The sequence below is a fragment of the Ricinus communis genome, chromosome 3 (assembly GCF_019578655.1).
Source record: "Ricinus communis isolate WT05 ecotype wild-type chromosome 3, ASM1957865v1, whole genome shotgun sequence".
Lineage (NCBI taxonomy): Eukaryota > Viridiplantae > Streptophyta > Magnoliopsida > Malpighiales > Euphorbiaceae > Ricinus > Ricinus communis.
In genome coordinates this window covers 14095091-14121389 of record NC_063258.1, presented here as the reverse complement: position 1 = coordinate 14121389, position 26299 = coordinate 14095091, and the positions used below count along the sequence as shown (strand labels likewise).

The window sequence follows — 26299 nt, the reverse complement described above, 5'->3', positions numbered from 1 at the left end:
CCGTATTACAGGGTGGTTTTTCACATATTAAGAATTTACCCCTTCTACGAGGCTGATTTCTTATATTATAAAATTTACCCCTTCTACGAGACTATTTTCTTACACTCGCAATTACACTACTTTTAAGAGGTTATTTTCTCAGATTCATAAATACACTCATTTTACGGGTTTATTTTCTAATATTGATAAACATACCACTTTCACGGGGTCATTTTCTCATATTAAATTAATAGTACTATTATGGGGTTGTTTTCTCAAATTCATAAATATACACGTTTTACGGAGTTATTTTCTTATATTGACAAATATACCACTTTTACGGGATTTTTTTCTCATATTTTGAAATTAACCCATTTAATGGGTTGTTTTCTCATACTCACAAATATACCACAATTATGGATTATTTCCTTATATTCATAAATATCCCCGTATTATGGGGTTGTTTTCTCATATTAAAATTTTACCCCTTCTTCGAGGCTCTTTTCTCATATTTATAAATATACACGCTTTACGAGGTTATTTTCTTATATTGATAAATATACCACTTTTATGGGTTTGTTTTCTCATATTAAATTATTAGCACTATTATGGTGTTGTTTTCTCAAATTCATAAATATACACGTTTTACAGGGTTATTTTTTAATATCGACAAATATACCCCTTTTACGGAATTGTTTTTTCATATTTTAAAATTAACCCATTTAAGAGGTTGTTTTGTCATATTCAGAAATATACCAAAATTACGGGGTTATTTTCTCCGATTGATAAATATTCCCGTATTACGGGGTGGTATTCTCATATTAAAAAATTTTCCCCTTCTACGAGGCTATTTTCTCATATTTGCAATTACACTAATTTTACGTGGTTGTTTTCTCAGATTCATAAATATACATGTTTTACGGGGTTATTTTCTTATATTGATAAATATACCACTTTTACGGGGTTATTTTCTTATATTGAAAAATATACCCCTTTTACAGGGTTGTTTTCTTATATTATAAAATTAACCCATTTACCTGGTTCTTTTCTCATACTCACAAATATACCAAAATTACAGGATTATTTTCTCCGATTGATAAATATACCACTTTTACGGGATCATTTTTTCATATTAAATTATTAGCACTATTATGGGATTATTTTCTCAAATTCATAAATATACACGTTTTATGAGGTTATTTTCTTATATTGACAAATATACCACTTTTACGGGGTTGTTTTCTCATATTATAAAATTAACCCATTTAATGGGTTGTTTTCTCATACTAACAAATATACCACAATTACGGGGTTATTTTCTCTGATTGATAAATGTCCGCGCATTACGGGGCGATTTTCTCATATTAAAATATTTGCCCCTTCTATGAGGCTGTTTTTTGAGACTCACAATTACACTAGTTTTACGGGGTTGTTTTCTCATATTCATAAATATACATGTTTTACGGGGTTATTTTCTTATATTGATAAATATTCCACTTTTACGAGGTTATTTACTTGTATTGTCAAATATATCCCTTTTACGGAGTTGCTATCTCATATTATAAAATTAACCCATTTAAGGGGTTCTTTTCTCATACTCACAAATATAACAAAATTATGGGGTAATTTTCTACGAGTGATAAATATCCCCGTATTGCAGGGTAATTTCCTCATATGAAAAAATTTAACCCTTCTACGAGGCTGCTTTCTCAGACTCGCAATTACACTACTTTTACAGGTTCTTTTCTCAGATTCATAAATATATACGTTTTACGGGGTTATTTTCTTATATTGATAAATATACCACTTTTATGGGATCCTTTTCTCATACTAAATTATTAACACTATTATGGTGTTGTTTTCTAAAATTCATAAATATACATATTTTACGGGGTTATTTTCTTATATTGACAAATATACCCCTTTACTGGGTTGTTTTCTATTATTATAAAATTAATCCAATTAAGCGGTTGTTTTCTCATACTCACAAATATAATCAAATTACAAGGTTATTTTCTCCGATTGATAAATATTCCCATATTACGGGGTGGTTTTCTTATATTAAAAAAGTTTTCTCAAACTCGTAATTATACTACTTTTACGGGGTTGTTTTCTCAGATTAATAAATATACACATGTTACATGGTTATTCTCTTATATTGATAAATATACTATATTTATGGAGTTATTTTCTTATATTGTCAAATATACCACTTTTACGGGGTCTTTTTCTCATATTATAAAATTAACTCATTTAAGGGGTTCTTTTTTCATACTCACAAATATACCAAAATTACGGGGTTATTTTCCACGATTGATAAATATCCCCGTATTACGGGGTTGTTTTCTCATATGAAAAAATTTACCCCTTTTCTACAAGGCTGTTTTCTCAGATTTGCAATTGCACTACTTTCACGGGGTTGTCTTCTCAGATTTGTAAATATACCTGTTTTATGGGGTTATTTTCTTATATTAATAAATATACCACTTTTACGGGGTCATTTTCTCATACTAAATTATTAGCAGTATTATGGTGTTATTTTCTCAAATTCATAAATACACGTTTTATGGGGTTATTTTCTTATATTGACAAGTAGACCTATTTTACGGGGTTGTTTTCTCATATTATAAAATTAACCCATTTAACGGGTTGTTTTCTCATACTCATAAATACACAAAAATTACGGGGTTATTTTCTCCGATTGATAAATATCCCCGTATTACGGAATTACTTTTCTAATATTTATAAATATATCCATCTTACGGGGTTGTTTTCTCATATTAAAAAATCTACCCCTTCGACGAGGCTGTTTTCTCATACTCGCAATTACACTACTTTACGGGTTATTTTCTCAGATTCATAAATATACACATATTACGGGGCTATTTTCTTATATTGATAAATATACCAGTTTTACGGGGTCATTTTCTCATACTAAATGATTAGCAGTATTATGTTGTTGTTTACTGAAATTCATAAATATACACGTTTTACATGGTTATTTTCTTATATTGACAAATATACCCCTTTTACGGGGTTATTTTCTCATATTATAAAATTAACCCATTTAGGGGGTTGTTTTCTCATACTCACAAATTACCAAAATTAGGGGGTTCTTTTCTCCGATTGATGAATATCCCCGTATTACGGGATTGTTTTCTAATATTTATAAATATACCTCTTTTGCAAGGTTTGTTTTCTCATATTAAAAAACTTGCCCCTTCTACGACGCTGTTTTCTCAGACTCGCAATTACACTACTTTTACGGGTTTTCTCGGATTCATAAATATACACGATTTACGAGGGTTATTTTCTTATATTGATAAATATACCACTTTTACAGGGTCATTTTCTCATACTAAATTATTAGCACTATTATGGTGTTGTTTTCTCAAATTCATAAAATACACGTTTTACGGGGTTATTTTCTTATATTGACAAATATACCCCTTTTTTGGGGTTGTTTTCTCATATTATAAAATTAACCCATTTAAGGGGTTGTTTTCTTATACTCACAAATATACCACAATTATGGGGTTATTTCCACAAATTCATAAATATCCCCGTATTACGAGGTTGTTTTCACATATTTTAAAATTCAACCCTTCTACGAGATTGTTTTCTCATATTAAAAAATTTACCTGTTCTACGAGGCTGTTTTCTTAGACTTGCAAATATACCACTTCTATTGATTTATATACTACTTTTACGGAATCGTTTTCTCATATTATAAAATATATCTCTCTTAAGGGGTTTTTTTTCTCATATTAAAAAATTTACCCCTTCTACGAGGTTGTTTTCTTATACTCGCAATTAAACTACTTTTACGGGTTGTTTTCTCAGATTCACAAATATAAACGTTTTACGTGGTTATTTTCTTATATTGATAAAATATACGACTTTTATAGGGTCGTTTTTTCATACTAAATTATTAGAACTTTCTAGGGTTGTTTTCTTAAATTCATAAATATATACGCTTTACCAGGTTATTTTCTTATATCGACAAATATACCCCTTTTACGGGATTGTTTTCTTATATTATAAAATTAACCCATTTAAGGGGTTATTTTCTCATACTCACAAATATACCAAAATCATGGGGTTATTTTCTGCCTTTGATAAATATCCCCATATTACAGGGTTGTTTTCTCACATTAAAAGATTTACCACTTCTAAGAGGTTGTTTTAAGACTCACAATTACACTACTTTTACTTTTACGGGGTTATTTTCTGAGATTCATAAATATACATGTCTTACGGGGTTATTTTCTTATATTGATAAATATACCACTTTTACGGGGTTATTTTCTTATATTGACAAATATACCCCTTTTATGGGGTTGTTTGGTCATACTATATAATACGCTTGATCACTCGGTCGACTCGCCTCCAACAGTCGGAGTCCAATCGACGATCCGAATGCACTAATAGACTCGAAACGACTCGCTGATAATAATCCCAGCTTCCGATCTTCCGATCCGACCCCCGATCATCCGGAGAGATTTATGGACAATCTCGACTGTCAATTTTCAAACGGACTCTGATCGCCATGAAACCGGTGCCATTGGAAAGCTTGAGCTGAGGAGAGTCCAAATATGCCCTCTGATCGGCCAAAGCTCACCGAAGCTCGCCGAAAAAGCCAGAAAACGCTAGCTGCCCCTAACTTTTCACCTCGTTGGATCTTGCAATTCCGGCAGCCTCAAAGGGTGGCGATGGTCGGAAAAGAAAGCCTAGAAGTCACTGATCATTTGGAGCTTGGAACCATCGACAACGGTTACTAGAATCACCATGAACGGCGGCAAGTCGACTGCCCTTCCCATTTCCACGCTCGCCTTAGCGTGCTCACGATACCGGACGACACCTTTGCTTCTTCCCCTTCCTTCCTCCTTCTTACCTGATCCCCTTCTTCTCCTTTTATTTTCTTTCTTCTCCACATCGACAATGGGTCCCTGAACTTCTCTTCCTTACCATTTAGTCCCTCAACTTCTTTAATTACTAACAATTTCATCCTACAAAATTTATGATTGACCCTCTAACTTTTCTTTAGCTTTTCAATTAAGCCCCTAACTATTTAATTTGGGAAAAATTAGAATTATTAAAAATATACAATTACATATTTACCCTTGCTTTTAAAAGTAAAATTACTAAAAAGCCTTGCTAACATATTTAATTATAAAAATACCAAACATACAAATTTTCATTAAAACCCCATATTAATAAAACTATACTATTAATCCTTATTCCAAAATAAATTTCTAATTTAGTCCTAACACACAATTAATTTAATTAATCAATTTGCTAAATATTTTTCGAATTAAAACTTACACCATTAGCTAATTAAAATGCCATTTTCCCACTAATTCTTTTATAAAAATATTACTAATTCTTTCATAACTCTCAAATATAGAATTTTAATTCATATATTCATTTTGGGGAATGACTAAAAAAAAAATTTATTTTGCAAAGAATTTACTTAATTAATTTCTTAAAAATCAAACTAATTGGATATAGAAAATAATTCCCTTATTTGTCTAGCATTAAAATTCCATTTAAGTCATTCTAATTTAAACCAAATAAAAATAAAGAAAAATTAATTTAAATAAAAATCATTTGCTAATTGTTATTAATATTATCATTATTAAAGGAAAATTCTGGGTTTTACATTCTTCCCCCCTTAAGAAAAAAATTTGTCCTCGAATTTAAAAGAAAAAAGGGTTTACACTAAGACTGATACTAATGAGAATAAGAATCTCTCATCTCCAGCTCGGCTTCTCGGGTACTTCCCTCGGCAGAAAAATTCAACCACAAGACCCATCGATAAAACCCTTGAGCAAAACTGGCGAACATGAGAATCCACGACCATGACTGAATGCTCCTCCGGAAGTCAAATCTTCACTTACTTCCATACACCGAGGTTCCAACACGAGCAAAGGATAAAAAATGCACTTCCTCAACACGGGTCTACGAACTACCGGATTGACCTGAGAGAAAATATTTGGCGGCAAGTCCAACTTGCATGCCAACTCACCAGTCCTGCCAATAAATCCAAAGGTTCCACACAATAAGGGCTAACTTGCCTTCTTTACCAAACCACATCACTTCTTGCACATGAGACGCCTTAGGATTACATACTCTCTAATACAAGTCTCCACGCGCTTCCACTTCTGGTTTGAACCACTCCTCTACTTTCTAAAAGTCGTCTTTAGCTGCTCGCGGGCAAAAAGGAATCTTCTTTGAAATGATCAGGACCAACTCTGGTTCTGCCAAAAATCCAGTTAGCCAAACTCTTTCCTAACAATGTGTTCCTTGCACGTACAGAATATCCTTAACATCCACACCACATCATCCACGTCATCTCATCCATCTATTTGCGATAATCGATACAAAACCATGCCATCTTGATACAAAATTCCTTTCGACTGAAATCTAGAAGTCTCCTTTATAATCCAACATGGGGCCTACTGCGCCACAGATTCATTCTCACAGCAACTCAGCTTGTCATCCAGAGAATCCCAAGCTAACACAATTTACTTTGAAAGATTTACTTATTTATTTATTTACTTTATAATCATCACTAATAAAAGTTTTATTATCTTGAAAAACACTTTTATAAAATTGTAAAATCTCTAGTCATTTTCTTTATATAAAATTCTACAATATCGCGCACGAGGGTGATGATGACCCCTATCACCAAGGGTTGCAAGGCACGATGTATGATGCATGCCCTAAAAATGAGTTATGGAATTGTGCATGCCTGACAGTGAAATGCCATAATGAATTCTTTTTGGGACTGGGCGCAATATTGTATTTTAAAACACTTTGTTCTACATAGAAAAATAAATAGTGTTCGCTTAAGTTTCTCTAGATTCTAAGCCTCCAAAAATACTCCTACCACCTTTCTTAAGCTTCTTACAAGCATAAACTCGACCATATATGCTTTGACCTCTGCTCGACTTTCCACGCACTAACTTCGGTGCTACTCATTAAGGCGATGCCTGATGCGATGACGAGGTAGTTCATGACACGACTGCAACTACGCTATGCACTAATTCTAAAGGTGGTGCCCATCATCGAAACAACAATCAAAGCATCCAAGGCTAATCTGCACTAATCACTTGAAGAAAATAGTACGAGTCTACCACGCTCCAACACTCATTCTCAACATGACATCAAAGACAAGCTCACGAGAATAGAATGATAGACTTTCTAATAGTGAAAGCCGAGACACTGGAGTCAATGAAAACAAACAAGACAGACTTGATCCTAGCTCCGTAATACTAAGAATCTTAACCTAGGTCGAAGGAAATCTAGACCTAAGCTCTGATACCAACTTTGTCACGACCCGATCTGTAGGCTCGTGACCGGCACTAGGGAATGGGTAGGCTTAAGGCCACCAAATCCTGTAGTAAGCCTGACTATTCACTAACTCAACAAATTAAAATCCAAACGCTTGATCGCTCGGTCGACGATCCGAACACACCAACGGACTTGAAATGACTCTCTGATAACGATCCCAGCTTCTGTTTTTCTGATCTGACCGATCATTTAGAGAGATTTACAGATGATCTCGACCGTCGATTTTCAAACGGAGTATGATCGCTACAAAATTGGTGCCATTGGAAAGCTTGAGCTGAGGAGAGTCCGGATATGCCCACCGATCGGCCAAAGCTCACCGGAGAAGCCAGAAAACACTGGCTACCCCTAACTTTTCACCTCGCCGAATCTTGCAATTCCGGCAGCCTCAAGGGGTGGCGATGGTCGGAAAAGAAAGCCCATAAATCACTAATCATTTGGAGCTCAGAACCATCGGCAACAGTTGCCGGAAACACCATGAACGGCGATAAGTTGGCTACCTTTCACATTTCCACACCGCTGCCGATCACTACTGCCACTGGTGCTTCACGGCCATGCGCCTCAAGCCCGCTACCACTGGACGACCGCCGCTTCTTCCCCTTCCTTCCTCCTTCTTCCCCGATCCCTTCTTCTCCTTTTCTTTTCTTTCTTCTCTACATAGACAGTGGGTCCCTGAACTTTTCTTCCTTACCATTTAGTCCCTTAACTTCTTTAATTACTAACATTTTCGTCCTACAAAATTTCTGATTGACCCTCCAACTTTTTTTTAGCTTTTCAATTAAGCCCCTAACTATTTAATTTAAGTTAAATTAGAACTATTAAAAATATACAATTACATATTTACCCTTGCTTTTAAAAGTAAAATTACCAAAAAACCCTTGCCGACATATTTAATTACAAAAATACCAAACATACAAATTTTCATTAAAACACCACATTAATAAAATTATACTTTTAATCCTTATTGATGTATGCTAAGTCAAGCAAGACTGTGACCTAAGGCAGTGTACTTATCAGTGGAGTATAGCTAACGGCGAGTACCAAGTGTCGTATTCCCCAAAGAATGTGTGAACCTAAATCTACTCCATCTTCTTTGTTATCTAATCACAGAAAAAAATGGTGTTAATGAATAATTCATAAACTAACTAATAGCTACTCTAATTGTTGTCGAATTACGTATACTAGGGAATGATTAATTCAAGTAAAGGAATAGCCCTTTGGAAATTCTTGTCTCTAAGGAATGGAAACTAAAGGTGCAATTGATTGATTGAATCCAATTTCTGTGGGAAAATCTCTACACAATTAATGCCTTTCTTAAGGACACTAACATCTTAACTTAGATTAATTAGGTTGAAATCTCTTCCTAACTCTAATTACCCAAATTAGCATCATATACTATTTAACACTATTGAGAGTTGTTAATTCTCAATCCGGTAGAACGAACACCCTATCTCTAGGCGAATTCAATTCTAGGTTGCAAAGGAAATCCAAACCTAAATGTCTTTCTCAAGATCATTCAAATTTCAAAAATCATTCAACAAGATATGAAGAACAAATCAATAAATACTTCCATTGCAAACCAATATTGACAATCAATACATTCAATTCAAAATTGAAGTACAAAAATCCCTAGATAAAGAACCCCAATAAGTTTAGCTAATCTTGTTCATAATCACAACCAATAAGAATTCAATTATAAAAAATGAGTAAAGGTAGAGGAACCTGAATACACCCTTGGATGAGAGTAAATAGCTCCAATTCCTCGTGCCTAATCTTGGATCGATTCTTGTTCCTCTTACTTGGATTGAAACCAATTGACAATCCTCGCCAATCTTTGATCTTCGAAGAGAATCTAAGTGAAACCTTGATCCAAGTCTCCTTTTCCCTTAGTTTCAACTCAGAAAACCCTTAGACAGAGAAAAAGATGAGTTTTGGACATTCTAACCCTAGCTGCCTCCCTTTTTCTCTTTTCTTTCTTTTTAAATGAATTTGACCAGTTGCCATGAACATGGCTGTGTTGATGCCCGTGTTCCTAACATGTTCTGGTGTTGATGCCTGTGTTACTCTCTATGGTCGTGCTCCTTAAAAACCTCTTTTTTCTTTGATGTTTGATGCATCCAACACGGCCGTGTTGGTGGCCATGTTGGGAACATGGCCAGTGTTGAATCCAACACGGCCGTATTACCTTCCTCATGGGCATACTTAGCTTGTTTCAACAGCTTTGACGTCCAATTATGCTCCAATTCTTCCCTTTATCATACTTTGACTTCTTTTGGACCTAATGCACATAAACAGACACATAGGGTGAGTGTTGGGACCAATTCACATCCAAATGTACATAAAATCAATCTTAAAAACCCCATTTAGATGTATGTATTTTACGCACATCAAATAACCCCACACTTAGCTCATTGCTTGTCCTCAAGCAATCAAAAGTAAAATAGGGAAAATAAACCACTAAGGAACAACACTTGAATTGATAGACAAGCTAGGGAGCTCCTGCACATATCCTTAACAAGCGTAAGTCATACAAAAAGAAACGAAGCAATCAATTCAAGTATCACAACCAAGATGCCAATAATTTGCAAAATACTGTCTCAATAAAAATTATTCAGAACCAACTCCTCACAAGATTCACTCTAAATCACTCAAAGTGTTTAAAAGATAGTGTTGTAATTGCTCAATGCATCAACTACTGCCATACTTACTATATGGTTGCTCTTAAATCCTACTCCTACCACTTATGGAGAGTCAACAACCATGTCAAGAGGTCTTTATAAGGGTTGTAATGGGGATTAGGTAATGGTAGGTAAATTTGGTCAGAGTTGACCCTATGGTGTTCTGCAATGAAATACATGACCTGCACACAAGTCATAATAATCACAAGAGGTAAACAATGGATAGTAGTTCAAGGTGGAAAATAGGAATCAAGTCAAAATGTTTAGCTCACTTACTTTCTTTCTTTTCATCACCTTTCCCTCTTATTCTTCTATTTATTTATTTTTTTCTTTTTTTTTCATAAGGGAAGAACATTCACATAATAGAGTGAATTTCTTTTGGATTGAAGAAAGTTGCTATAAGATTCCACACTATTCCCAAGATAAAAATTCCCAATAAAAACAGCTCATGTGTAGAATCATAACCCAAAGCAGAATAAAACTAAGTGGCAATGAAATATGATAAAAAAAATGGTGAAAGAAGGGGTTATCTACAGAATCAATAAACGAATGAAGGCTATTTGGCTATAATGAAAAACCTAAGTGCCTCTACCATACCAAAGTGGTAAACTCTCCTTATAGCCCTCATAAGCATTACCGAGCAAGTTCTAAAATTAAAGACAGTAATTGGCACTCTCAACAAGAAATAAATACAAGCATATAAAGTGTATGCTTACAATTTAGGCTCAATTTCTCACAAGTGTGCTTTTGAGTAGGTTCCAAACAAAAATCATCAAAAGAGAATTAGATAAACCAAAGCAACTTAGTACAAAACTCAAACTAATTATCTTACATTCTTTTGCAAGACTCAACACTATCGGTTTTACTCGATCACATGGACATAAACAAGATTTCCAAAAGCAAGTCAATAGTAAAAGAATCGAAACAAAGTGAAAAATTTTCAAAATTTTTACAAAAAATTGCACAAAGAATAAACAAATAACTGAGATGGGATAATTGAAATGCGATATATACACTAGAAAAGGATCTCAATTTCATATACAAAACAATAAAAACATGAAAACAAGTGTATATAAATATCACCACCCCACACTTGAAGGACACACTGTCCTCAGTGTACAAAATATAAGAAATGCAAAAGGAAAAAGAAATAATACTGCCCTGACTATAGCTCCAGGGTGAAAAGAGGTGCATCATCAGGTATATCAGGGCCCCTGGCTGGTCTGTGGTGGAGGAGTGGCTGCTCTCTGAGGATCGGAAGTAGTGTCACATGCTGGAGCAAAACCAACTGTAAACCCTAATCACCTAAGTTCACATAATTCAAACAAAAATTAATACCCAAAATGGAAAGAAAAAAAATGAAAACTAAAGAATTAAAACGAAATTAAAAGAAACAAGCTTCTTTAAAGTCATAAGCTGGACTTTATTCTTTTCTTTGAATCAGAAATGGAGCGCCCAATTCACACGCTCCTCCACATCTAGTGACCCTCCAAAGTAATGCTTCAACCTCTGCCCATTAACCTTGAACTTTCCCTTTTTCAGATGATGCACTTCAACCGCACCATAAGGGAAGACTTACGTCACTGTAAATGGCCTCGACCAACGACTCTTCAGCTTCCCTGGAAATAAACGGAGATGAGAGTTAAATAACAACACACTATCTCCTATATTAAACTCCTTCAAATTTTTCAATCGCTTGTCATGCCATTGTTTGGTCTTCGCCTTATAGATTGTTGAATTTTCATAGGCTTGTTGACGCCACTCCTCTAGCTCATTTATTTGTCACTGCCTTTGTCTACCTGCGCTATCCAAATCAAAGTTATACGATTTAAGTGCCCATAACGCTTTATGTTCTAGCTCCACAAGTAAATGACAACCTTTTCCATACACAAGCCTAAAAGGAGTGAACCCTGTAGAAGTCCTATAGGCAGTTCTAAATGCCCATAAAGCATCATCTAGCTTTGTAGTCCAATCTTTCCTACTGGCTCCTACAGTCTTCTCTAAAATGCGCTTAAGCCCCCTATTAGTAACCTCTACTTGCCTACTCGTTTGTGGGTGATAAGGTGTGGAGAATCGTTGAGATACTCCTTATCTTTTAAGCACTTTGTCAAGTTGAGAATTACAGAAATGGGTTCCCTTATCACTAATTAATGCTCGAGGTGTTCTAAACCTAGAGAATAGCCTCTTAAGGAACCTCACAACTACCCTAGCATCATTAGTAGGCAAGGCTTGTGCCTCAGGCCATTTAGAAAAATATTCAATAGCCACCATTATATACTTGCATCCATACGAAGAAGGAAAAGGACCCATAAAATCAATGCCCCAAACATCAAAAATTTCCAACACTTGTATACTATGTTGGGGCATTTCATCCTGCAAAATATTACCAAAAATATTACGACTGTTGGCATGCATCTCGGACATATGCTCGTGCATCCTGGAAGATAGTCGGCCAATAAAAACCAGCATCCATAACCTTCCTGGCCGTATGGTTTACGGCTTGGTGTCCACCAACCGGTCCCTCATGACAATGCTTGAGAATTTGAATGATCTCCTCCCCATATACATACTTCCTGATAATTTGATCTGCACAAATTCTAAACAAGAAAGGGTCGTCCCAAATGTAATACTTTAAGTCAGCAAAGAATTTCTTCTTTTGCTGGCCCGTCATACCCTTTGGGAGTACCCTTGCAGCCAAATAATTTGCATAATTCGAAAACCAAGGAATAGCATTTGCCACCTGCATTGAGCATAAGTGCTCATCCGGAAAGAAGTCACCGATCTCTTGCTCATTAAACTCCTCCAAGTGCGGGTTCTCTAATCGAGAAAGATGGTCTGCTGTAAGATTTTCAGCTCCTCGTTTGTTCTTAATTTCTAAGTCAAATTCCTGTAATAGAAGAACCCAACGAATCAATCTTGGCTTAGAATTATGCTTTGAAAATAAATACCTTAAAGCAGAATGATCTGTGTAAACAATTGTCTTTGACAGCATAACGTAGGAATGGAATTTGTCAAAAGCGAACACGACAGCTAGGAGCTCCTTCTCTGTGGTTGTATAGTGTTTTTAGGCATCCGTAAGCGTCTTGCTAGCATAGTAAATAGGCTAGAATTTCTTCTCCTTGCGCTGGCCTAAAACAGCTCCAACTGCAAAATCACTAGCATCGCACATAAGCTCAAAGGGCAGCTCAAAATCAGGAGAAACCATGATGGAAGTCGTGGTTAGTTTTTCCTTTAATAACTCAAAAGCTCTTAAACAATCATCATCAAATTTAAAAGGTATATCTTTTACTAGCAATTGAGTTAAAGGCCTAGCAATCTTAGAAAAGTCCTTAATGAACCTTCTATAGAACCCTGCATGCCCTAATAAACTTCTAACAGCCCTAACCGAAGTAGGGGGAGGTAGTTTACTTATAACTTCCACTTTAGCTCTATCTACTTCCAACCCTGCATGTGACACTTTATGTCCTAAGACTATACCCTCTTGGACCATAAAATGACAGTTTTCCCAATTCAACACAAGGTTAGCTTCAATACACCTAGCTAACATCCTTTCCAAATTTTGCAAACAATGGGAAAAAGAGTTACCGAATACAGAGAAGTCATCCATGAAGACCTCCATCGACTCCTCTATCATGTCATGGAAAATGGCCATCATATACCGCTGAAAGGTCGCAAGCGCATTACACAAGCCAAACGGCATCCTCCTATAGGCAAAAGTGCCATAAGGACAAGTGAATGTCGTCTTCTCTTGGTCTTCTGGTGCTATAGGAATCTAAAAATAACTAGAAAAACCGTCAAGGAAACAATAATACTTATGGCCTGAAAGCCTCTCAAGCATTTGATCGATAAAAGGAAGGGGAAAGTGGTCCTTTCAGGTTGCGTCATTCGAGCGTCGGTAGTCTATGCAAACCTGAAAGCCCGTTACCGTTCGTGTAGGGATCAGCTCCTCCTTTTTATTTTTCACCACCGTCATGCCCCCTTTCTTGAGAACCGCCTACACAGGACTCACCCAAGCACTATCAGAAATAGGGTAAATTAAACCTGCATCAAGAAGTTTAATTATCTCCTTTTTAACCACCTCTTTCATATGAGGGTTCAACTGCCTTTGTGGCTGCACCATCGATTTGAAATCATCCTCCATCAAAATCTTATGAAGGCAGTAACTCGGGTTTATTCCTGGTATGTCAGCCGTCTTATACGCAAATGCTTTTGCATACCTTCTCAAAATACACAGCACTATCTCCCTCTCCTTAGGTGTGAGATGAGCGGAAATAATAACCGGTAAGTGCTTTGCTTCACTAGGTAGGCATATATTAAGTGCGCTGGCAACTCTTTCAACTCAAGAACGGGCGGCTCCTCCAAAGGAGGCTTCAGCTTCTTTACTCCTGACCTGTCAAGATCAACAAAACCATCAGTCTTTTCATCATTAACATCAGCAGCTAATAAGTGCTCTAGCTGCTCCAACACTTGTTCATTGGATAAATTATCCTCATTTTCTTATATTGCCACTTGTAAAGGATCATCAATCATTATTTCCTGCAATTGAGATTCCACAATATCATTGATAAAATCAATCAAACAGACAGTAATACTCCACCCTGGGTTGTATGTATTGCTGTAGGGATCATTCTGCTACCTACATGCATAATCAACATGCTCAACGTTAGAAACATTAGTAGGCATAGAAGATGCAAACATACCTCCCGCTTTACAATTGGCACTGTAATGCGGTCCACCACAGAATTCACATCAGGGCTAAACTGCTTGGGCCGGCATTTGAAGTTGTTCTATCTTTTTGGAAAGTAGCTCTACTTGTACGCCAAGGTCAGAGATCCGCCTCACCGATATACAACGGGCTTTGGACCTCTAGCCCGTGGAGTTTGCCACTGATAAGTGTTGGTGGCCATCTCTTCTATCAAATCCTGGGCTTGCTCAGGTGTTTTGCTATTGATTGCTCCCCCTACAGCTGCATCTACCATTTGTCTAGTGGTTGTATTCATGCCACTATAGAATGTCTGCACTTGCATCCAGAGACGAAGACCATGTTGTGGGCAACACCTTAACAAGTCCTTGAAGTGCTCCCAGGCTTCATACATCGATTCTCCTTCACCCTGCACAAAAGAAGATATGTTATTTCGCATTTGAGCAGTCTTAGTAGGAGAAAAATACTTATTCAAAAAATTTTCAGCCAAAGAAGTCCAGGTAGTGATCGTTTTCGGTGGCAAGGACTGCAACCATCTTTTCGCTCTATCCCTCAAGGAAAAAGGAAACGGCCTCAACCGTATGGCATCATCAGTTGTTCCATTAATCTTAAAGATATTATTGTAACACCCGGAATTTTTTATATATTTAATAATGAGTTTTTATTTAAGTTAATTTTAGCTTCATTATTATTGGGTTTAATTTGAAATGATTTAATGAAAAATTTAATATTAATTAAATAAATGAGTTATTTTCTATACCCAATTAGTTTGAAATTTTAATAAATTATTCAAGTAAATTATTTGAGAAATGATTATATTTTGGTTATTCAAAATTTTTCCCAAATGCATATTTATAAAATTATATATTGGAAAATTTTGGAAGAAATTATAAAGGATGTTTTTATAAAAGAATTTTGAGAAAATTGGTGTTATAATTGATTAGTAGTATTAAATTTTGAGTTGGAAATTGATTATTTAATTTAATTGTGTGTTAGGACTAAATTGGAAATTTATTTTGGAATAAGGATTGAAAGTATAATGTTATTTTTATGGGGTTTTAATGGAAATTTGTGAGCTTGGTATTTTTGTAAATAAATATGTCGGTCAGAGGTATTTTTGTAATTGTGTATTTTCAATAATTCGGATTGGGCCCAAATTAAATAGTTAGGGGCTTAATTGAAAGGCTAAAAAGAAGTTTGGGGATTAAATTGGAATTCTGCGGGATGAAATTGTAAGTAATTAAGAAAGTTGAGGGACCAAATTGTAATAAGGAAAAGTTCAAGGGTCAAATGTCGATATTGAAGGGAAAGAAATCGGGGAAGAAGAAAGGAGGAGAGAGAGAGAGCGGCACGGGAAGAAAGTGAGGGGGCCGCAGTGCGTCTATGGCGACGTCGGGCGTGGAGCAGCTGGGCAAGCAGCCCAATGGCGGCATGGAATCACATGGCAGCGGCTTCCAGCGATTGCCGAGTTGGGTGGCGATCGGCTCTCTCAGCGAGAGCTTTCTTTACAAAGAAGGCCACTGTGGTGGCCGGAGACGGAAGATCCGGTGGAGAGAAAATGGTGGCGGCCGCGTTTTGGGCTTTTCCCGAAGCTCTCCGGAGGATGGACGATCGGAGGACGTATCCCGACTCTCCTCCGCCTCAAGCTTCGCGATGGCACTGGTTTCGTGGGCGATCGAGCTTCGCTTGCGAATCGACGGTCGAGATCGTCCGCAAATCTCTCCCGGATGATCGGGTGTCGGATCAGAAAATCGGGCGGGGATCGCCATCGCCGATTGTGAGTCCGATGGTGTGTTCGGATCGCCGATCGGACCGGCCGAGGCGAGTCGACCGAGCGATCGAGCTCCCGGTAATTATCTTTGGCCCGTTAATTTTAGAAATTCTTGGTTTAATTGTGTCTATTGGATTATATTGTGTATTTGATGATATTGTGAGTCAAAAATAATTGTCTGTCATTCGCCTCAGATTTTGTGGTATGAGCTCTGAAATGGTGAAGTTTGGGGACCCGACTCCTATTGTTTGAATCGTTAAGTATTTGAAGTGTTCTTCTGGCAGGTCCTGGACCCGTTTTTACGAGGGGTAATGTTCGTGTTGTAGGGGAGGTTCTGATTTTCGTGAGAATTCTCCGAGTCGAGATTCTTAGATAGTCACCCCAGGAGTCTAGACCTAGGATTAATGATGGATTGTCTCGGTATTGATAAATTATTTTCCGTGATTAGATGATCTGTCTGTTCGGCTCGCTCCTACCGAGGCACCGGAGCAGAGCTAGGAGGTCGCCAATCCTGTGAGTTAAAGTCATTTAATCATTGCACTATTGCTAAGTCTGATTTAATATGCTATTTTGAAAGTTTATGCATAATATGGTTATTAGTATCGCAACGTAAATGATTTCATTGGACTATTAATTATTGAAAATAATATAAATATTATTATTAGTAACGTTATAATAATACAGATATTATTATTCTGTCGACACGAATTGCACGTTGCCTTATCCTAAATTTTTAATCTTTATTTTGATATGTGTTGAATGATTTCATTAGACAATGATATTTATTAAATGCGGTGATTACGATTTGGGAAATGTGGCTTGTAGAACATGCACTTAATGATCCCTGGATATAAGGTTATTATGGATTTGTTTGCCCTGATCGAGCATTGCTCTCTGGGCTGAGTTCAGTTGATTGCCGGAGTTAAGGTCCCTGATCGAGCTTGCTCTCTGGGCGCCGGCTTATTTGGAATTCAAGTGTTCAGGCTGGAGGTAAGGACCCTGATCGAGCTTGCTCTCTGGGCGCCAGACCTGTTGGATTAAGAGAGCCGAAAGGCTACTAGAATTTGGGGTTTAGGGTTCTACCGAGCCACTCGTCCCGTAAAAGTAAATATATATTTTTATTTATTTATTTATTATGGTATTTGATTATAATGTGATTTGTATTTACGTGCATGGTTGATATTTTGATTCGAATGATTAATATTTTATGTGAAGGAAATAGTAGGGTACGATTACAGTATGGTTTGATATACTGATTTGAATAATCTATGTTTTCTGAGAAGAAGCAATAGTCCCTAGATTATTTGATTTTAACTCACTCTCGAGACTGACAGTCTCCATTTATGTTTTTTTCAGATTCGTGACTGTTAGTTCTCCCACGACTCTTATTCAGTAACCCGACTCCTTCATCATCGGGTGATGTATTTGATTTGGTATGTAAATTGGTAAATCTTAGATTCTCCGCAGTAGTAATAGTAAATGTATCAGTTGTAAATTTTCTGAGCTTCAGGTCTCGCCTAGTTTTCCCAAGGCATCAAGTATTTATGTAGAATGTAGCTATTAAGATGATTTGTGGTTTTAATAATATTAATTTGAGATGAGATTTGTTTAAATCAGTGAGTGTCAGGCTTACTACGGGTTTCGGTGGCCTTAAGCCTACCCATTCCTAGTGCCGGTCACGGGCCCACGGGTGGGGTCGTGACAATTATATATTTCTAAAAAGTTGGCGATATGCTCGTTCGGATCTTCGCTCGCCAATCCTCCAAATTGCACCGTATTCTGGATCATCTGGATTATATTCGGCTTTATTTCAAAATTATTGGCCGCCACGGGAGGCCTCACTATCCCACTTTGTGTCCCTGCTAGAGAGGGCCTAGCAAACTCGTACATGGTCCTTTCACCATTACCTCCATTTTCATTGTGGTTCTCCATCTCACTAATTTCACGAACAAGAATCTCTGCTCAATCTCCCCCTCTACTGCCTGCATACGCCTCTTTAGCAATCTAAAAGAGCGCTTGGGTTCAGGTAAAGGCTCTGTAAGATTAGGATTAGAGTTCCTAGTCATAAACTACCTGAGCACAATAAAGAACAACAACACCAACAAACAGGAAAAGAACAAAACTATACACAGAAAACAAATTATAAACAAAAAGAGAAATGACTAGACTAACAAATATTAAAATTTCAATTTAGTTCATAGAAAACTGCCTCTAGCGGTGCCAAAAACTTGATGTGTGCTAAGTCAAGCAAGACTATGACCTAAGGCAGTGTACCTATCAGTGGAGTATAGCTAACGGCGAGTACCAAGTGTCGTATTCCCTAAAGAACGTGTGAACCTAAATCTACTCAATCTTCTCTGTTATCTAATCACAGAAAAAAATGGCGTTAATGAATAATTCCTAAATTAACTAATAGCTACTCTAATTGTTGTCGAATTATGTATACTAGGGAATGATTAATTCAAGTAAAGGAATAACCCTTTGGAAATTCTTGTCTCTAAGGAATGGAAACTAAAGGTGGAATTGATTGATTGAATCCAATTTCCATGGGAAAATCTCTACACAATTAATGCCTTTCTGAAGGACACTAACATCTTAACTTAGATTAATTAGGTTGAAATCTCTCCCTAACTCTAATTACCCAAATTAGCATTATGTACCATTTAACACTATTGAGAGTTGTTAATTCTCAATCCGGTAGAACGAACACTCTATCTCTAGGCGAATTCAATTCTAGGTTGTAAAGGACAATCCAAACCTAAATGTCTTTCTCAAGATCATTCAAATTTCAAAAATCATTCAACAAGATATGAAGAACAAATCAATAAATACTTCCATTGCAAACCAATATTGACAATCAATACATTCAATTCAAAATTGAAGTACAAAAATCCCTAGATAAAGAACCCCAATGCGTTAATAAGTTTAGCTAATCATGTTCATAATCACAACCAACAAGAATTCAATTACAAAAAATGAGTAAAGGTAGAGGAACCCGAATACACCCTTGGATGAGAGTAAATAGCTCCAATTCCTCTTGCCCAATCTTGGATCGATTCTTGTTCCTCTTACTCGGATTGAAACCAATCAACAATCCTCGCCAATCTTTGATCTTCGAAGAGAATCCAAGTAAAACCTTAATCCAAGTCTCCTTTTCCCTTAGTTTCAACTCAGAAAACCCTTGGACAGAAAAAAAGATGAGTTTTGGACGTTCTAACCCTAGCTGCCTCCCTTTTTCTCTTTTCTTTCTTTTTAAATGAATTTGACCAGCTGCCATGAACACGCCCGTGTTGATGCCCGTGTTCCCAACATGTTCTAGTGTTGATGCTCGTGTTACTCTCTGTGGCCGTGCTCCCTAAAAACCTCTTTTTTCTTTGATGTTTGATGCATCCAACACGTGTTGGCGGCCATGTTGGGAACACGGCCATGTTAACCTTCCTCATGGGCATACTTAGCTTGTTTCGGCAGCTTTGACATCCAATTATGCTCCAATTCTTCCCTTTATCATATTTTGACTTCTTTTGGACCTAATGCACACAAACAGACACATAGGGTGAGTGTGGGACCAATTCACATCCAAATGTACATAAAATCAATCTTAAAACCCCTATTTAGATGTATGTATTTTATGCACATCACTTATTCTAAAATAAATTTTCAATTTAGTCATAACACAAAATTAATTTAATTAATCAATTTGCTAAATATTTTCCAATTAAAACTTATACCATTAGCTAATTAAAATGCCATTTCCCAAATAATTTTTTTATAAAAATATTATTTACTAATTCTTTCATAGCTCTCAAATATAGAATTTTAATTCATATATTCATTTTGGAAAAAATTAAATGACTAAAAAAATAATTTATTTCCTAAAGAATTTACTTAATTAATTTCTTAAAAATCAAACTAATTGGATATAGAAAATAACTCCCTTATTTGTCTAGCATTAAAATTCCATTTAAATCATTCCAATTTAAACCAAATAAAAATAAAGAAAAATTAATTTAAATAAAAACTCATTTATTAATTGTTATTAATATTATCATTATTAAAGAAAAATTCCGGGTATTACAATTATTTTCTTCTATTAATAAATATACCACTTTTACGAGGTCATTTTCTCATATTAGATTATTAGCACTATTATGGGGTTGTTTTCTCAAATTCATAAATATACATGTTTGATGGGGTTATTTTCTTATATCGATAAATATACCCCTTTTACGGGGTTGTTTTCTCATATTATAAAATTAACCCATTTAAGGGGTTGTTTTCTCATATTCAAAAATATACCAAAATTACGGGATAATTTTCTCCAATTGATAAATATCCCCGTATTACGTGGTTTATTTCTCATATTAAAAAATTTACCCCTTCTACGAGGCTGTTTTCTTAGACTCGAAATTACACTACTTTAACGGGGTTATTTTCTTAGATTGATAGATACACATGTTTTACGGGGTTATTTTCTTATATTGATAAATATACTAATTTTACGGGGTTATTTTCTCATATTAAATTATTAGCACTATTATGGGGTTGCTTTCTGATTCATAAATATACACGTATTATAATGTGATTTTCTTATATCGACAAATATATCCTTTTTGCGAAGTTGTATTCTCATATAATAAAAGTAACTCATTTAAGGGGTTGCTTTCTCATACTCAAAAAAAATACCAAAATTACGGAGTTATTTTCTCCAATTGATAAATATTCTCGTATTACGAGGTTGTTTTCTAATATTTATAAATATACCCCATCTTACGGAGTAGTTTTCTCATATTAACAAATTTATCCCTTCTATGAGGATGTTTTCTTATACTCACAATTCTAGCACTATTATGGGGTTGTTTTCTCAACTTCATAAATTTACACGTTTTACGGGATTATTTTCTTATATCGACAAATATACCTCTTTTACGAGGTTATTTTCTCATATTACAAAATTAACCCATTTAATTAACCCAAAATTATGGGGTTATTTTCTCCGATTGATAAATATCCTTGTATTACGTTCTCATTTTAAAAAATTTACCCCTTCTATGAGGCTGTTTTCTCATACTCGCAATTACACTACTTTTACGCGATTGTTTTCTCATATCCATAAATATACACGTTTTACGGGGTTATTTTCTTATATTGATGAATATACCATTTTTACAGGTTTATTTTCTTATATTAACAAATATACCCTTTTTACGGGGTTATTTTATCATATTATAAAATTAACCCATTTAAGGGGTTGTTCTCTCATACTTATAAATATACCAAAATTACGGGGTTATTTTCTCTGATTGCTAAATATACCCTTATTACAATGTTGTTTTGTAATATTTATAAATATACCCCTCTTACGGGGTTGTTTTCTCATATTAAAAAATTTACCCGTTCCACGAGGTTGTTTTCTTACACTCGCAATTATACTACTTTTAAGGGGTTGTTTTTTCAAATTCATAAATATACAACAAATTTTAGGGGGATATTTTCTTATACTGATAAATCTATTATGGGGTTGTTTTATCAAATTTATAAATATACGCGTTTTACGGGATTATTTTCTTATATCGATAAATATACTATTTTTACGAGATTGTTTTCTTATACCGACAAATATGGCCCTTTTACAGAGTTGTTTTCTCATATTATAAAATTAGTCATTTAAGGGGTTGTTTTCTCATACTCACAAATATACCAAAATTACGAGGTTATTTTCTCCTATCGATAAATATCCCCATATTACGGGGTTATTTTCTCTTATTAAAAAATTTACTCATTCTACGAGGCTGTTTTCTCATACTCGCAATTATACTACTTTTACGAGGTTGTTTTTTCAAATTCATAAATATACACGTTTTACGGGGTTATTTTTTTATTGATAAATATACCACTTTTACAGGGTCATTTTCCCATATTAAATTTTTAGCACTATTATGGGCTTGTTTTCTCAAATTCATAAATATACATGTTTTACGGGGTTATTTTCTTATATCGCCAAATATACCTGTTTTACGGGATTGTTTTCTAATATTCATAAATATACACGTTTTATAAGGTTATTTTCTTATATTGATAAATATACCAATTTTACGGGATTATGTTCTTATATCGACAAATATACCCCTTTTACGTGATTGTTTTCTCATATTCATAATTATACACATTTACGGGATTATTTTCTTGTGTAGATAAATATGCCCCTTTTACGGGGTTGTTTTCTCATATTATAAAAATAATCCATTTAAGGGGTTGTTTTCTCATACTCACAAATATACCAAAATTACGGGGTTATTTTCTCCAATTGCAAAATATTCCCTTATTACGGGGTTGTTTTCTAATATTTATAAATATACCCCCTTATGGGGTTGTTTTCACATATTAAAAATTTATCCGTTCTACGAGGCTGTTTTCTCATACTCGTAATTACGCTACTTTTACGGGGTTATTTTCTCAGATTCATAGATATACATATTTTACGGGATTATTTTCTTATATTGATAAATATACCACTTTTACGGGGTCGTTTTCTCATATTAAATTATTAATACTATTGTGGGGTTGTTTTTCCAAATTCATAAATATACACGTTTTACGGGGTTATTTTCTTATATCGACAAATATACCCCTTTTACAGGGTTATTTTCTCATATTATAAAATCAACCAATTTAAGGAGTTGTTTTCTCAAACTCACAAATATATCAAAATTATGGTGTAATTTTCTCCGATTGATAAATATCCCCGTATTACGTGGTCCTTTTCTCATATTATAAAATTTACCCATTCTACGAGGCTATTTTCTCAGACTCGTAATTACACTACTTTTACCGTGTTATTTTTTTAGATTCATAGATATATATGTTTTATGGGGTTATTTTCTTATATTGATAAATATACCACTTTTACGGGGTTATTTTCTCATATTAAGTTATTAGCACTATTATGGGGTTGTTTTCTCAAATTCATAAATATACACGTTTTACGGAATTATTTCCTTTTATCGATAAATATATCCTTTTTGCGGAGTTGTATTCTTATATAATAAAAGTAACTCAGTTAATGCGTTATTTTCTCATACTAACAAATATACAAAAATTATGGGGTTATTGTCTCTGATTGATAAATATTTCGGTATTATGGAGTTGTTTTCTAAAATTTATTGATATACCCTTCTTACGGAGTGGTTTTCTCATATTAAAAGATTTATCCCTTCTACGAGGTTGTTTTCTCATACTCGCAATTCTAGCATTATTATGGGGTTGTTTTCTCAAATTCATAAATTTACACGTTTTACGGGATTATTTTCTTATATCGACACATACCCCTTTTACAAGATTGTTTTCTCATATTATAAAATTAACCCATTTAAGGGGTTGTTTTCTGATACTCACAAATACACTAAAATTATGGGGTTATTTTCTCCGATTGATAAATATCCTCATATTACAGGGTTGTTTTCTCATATTAAAAAATTTACCCCTTCTACGAGGCTGTTTTCTAAGACTCGCAATTACACTACTTTTACGGGGTTGTTTTCTCATATTCATAAATATACAAGTTTTACGAGGTTATTTTCTTATATTGATAAATATACCATTTTTACGGGATTATTTTCTTATATTAACAAATATACCTATTTTACGGGGTTGTTCTCTCATACTCATAAATATACCAAAATTATGGAGTTATTTTCTCCGATTAATAAATTTTCCTTATTACGGGGTTATTTTCTAATATTTATAAATATACCCCTCTTACGGGGTTGTTTTTTCATATTAAAAATTTACCTATTCTACACGGCTATTTTCTTAGACTCGCAATTATACTACTTTTAAGCGTTTGTTTTCTCAAATTCACAAATATACAAATTTTACGAGGATATTTTCTTATATTGATAAATATACCACTTTTTTATGTGGTCGTTTTCTCATATTAAATTATTAGCACTATTATGGGGTTGTTTTCTCAAATTCATAACAATATGGCCCTTACATAGTGTTGTTTTCTCATATTATAAAATTAGCCATTCAAGGGATTGTTTTCTCATACTCACAAATATATAAAAATTACGGGGTTATTTTCTCTGATCGATTAATATCCCCGTATTACGGGGTTATTTTCTCATATTAAAAAACTTACTCCTTCGACGAGGCTGTTTTCTCAGAATCGCAATTAACTACTTTTACGGGGGTTGTTTTTTAGATTCATAAATATACACGTTTTACGGGGCTATTTTCTTATATTTATAAATATACCATTTTACATGGTCGGTTTCTCATATTAAATTCTTAGCATTATTATGGTATTGTTTTCTCAAATTCATAAATATACACATTTTATGGAGTTATTTTCTTATATTGACAAATATACTCCTTTTACGAAGTTGTTTTGTCATATTATAAAATTAACCCATTTAAGTGGTAATTTTCTCATACTCATCAATATACAAAAATTACAGGACTATTTTCTCCGTTTGATAAATATTCTCGTATTACGGGGTTGTTTTCTAATATTTATAAATATACCTCTCTTACGAGGTTGTTTTCTCATATTAAAAAATTTACCCCTTCTATGAGGTCGTTTTCTCAGACTCGCAATTCTACTACTTTTACGGAGTTGTTTTTTCAGGTTCATAAATATACATGTTTTACGGGGTTATTTTCTTTTATTGACAGATATACCCATTTTACGGGGTTGTTTTCTCATATTATAAAATTAACCCAGTTAAGTGGTTGTTTTCTCATACTCACAGATATGCCAAATCTACGGGGTTATCCTCTCCTGATACTAAAATATCCCTTTATTACGAGGTTGTTTTCTAATATTTATAAATATACCTCTCTTATGGGGTTGTTTTCTCATATTAAAAAATTAATCCCTTCTGCGAGGTTGTTTTCTCATACTCGTAATTACACTACTTTTACGGAGTTATTTTCTCAGATTCATAGATATACATATGTTACGGGGTTATTTTCTTATATTAATAAATATATCACTTTTATAGGGTCGTTTTCTCATATTAAATTATTAGCACTATTATGGGGATGTTTCCTCAAATTCATAAATATACACGTTTTACGGGATTATTTTCTTATATGGACAAATATATCCTTTTTGCAGAGTTGTATTCTCATAAATAAAAGTAACTCATTTAAGGGGTTGTTTTCTCATACTCACAAATATACAAAAATTACAAGGTTATTCTCTCCAATTGATTAATATTCCGGTATTACGGGATTGTTTTCTAATATTTATAAATATACCCCTCTTACGGAATAGTTTTCTCATATTAAAAAATTTATCCCTTCTACAAGGTTGTTTTCTCATACTCGTAATTCTAGCACTATTATGGGGTTGTCTTCTCAAATTCATAAATTTACACGTTTTACGGTGTTATTTTCTTATATCGACAAATATACTCCTTTTACGGGATTGTTTTCTCATATTATAAAATTAACCCATTTAAGAGGTTGTTTTCTCATACTCACAAATACACCACAATTACATGGGTATTTCCCCACATTCATAAATATCCCGGTATTATGAGATTGTTTTCACATATTAAGAAATTTACCCCTTCTACGAGGCTGTTTTCTCAGACTCAGAATTACACTATTTTTACGGGTTTGTTTTCTTAGATTCATAAATATACACGTTTTATGGGGTTATTTTCTTATACTGATAAATATACCACTTATACCTAGTCGTCTTATCTTATTATATTATTAACACTATTACGGGGTTGTTTTCTCAAATTCATAAATATACACGTTTTACAGGGTTATCTTCTAATATCGATAAATATACCCTTTTTA

General features: G+C 34.5%; 1 non-coding gene across 1 annotated transcript; it reads left to right on the top strand.

Moving 5' to 3' along the window:
• The first annotated feature begins 15047 nt into the window (after positions 1-15047).
• Positions 15048-15153, top strand: LOC112537082. The gene has a single exon (XR_003081004.2). It is a non-coding gene; the product is annotated as a small nucleolar RNA R71 (small nucleolar RNA).
• The last annotated feature ends 11146 nt before the right edge of the window (positions 15154-26299 follow it).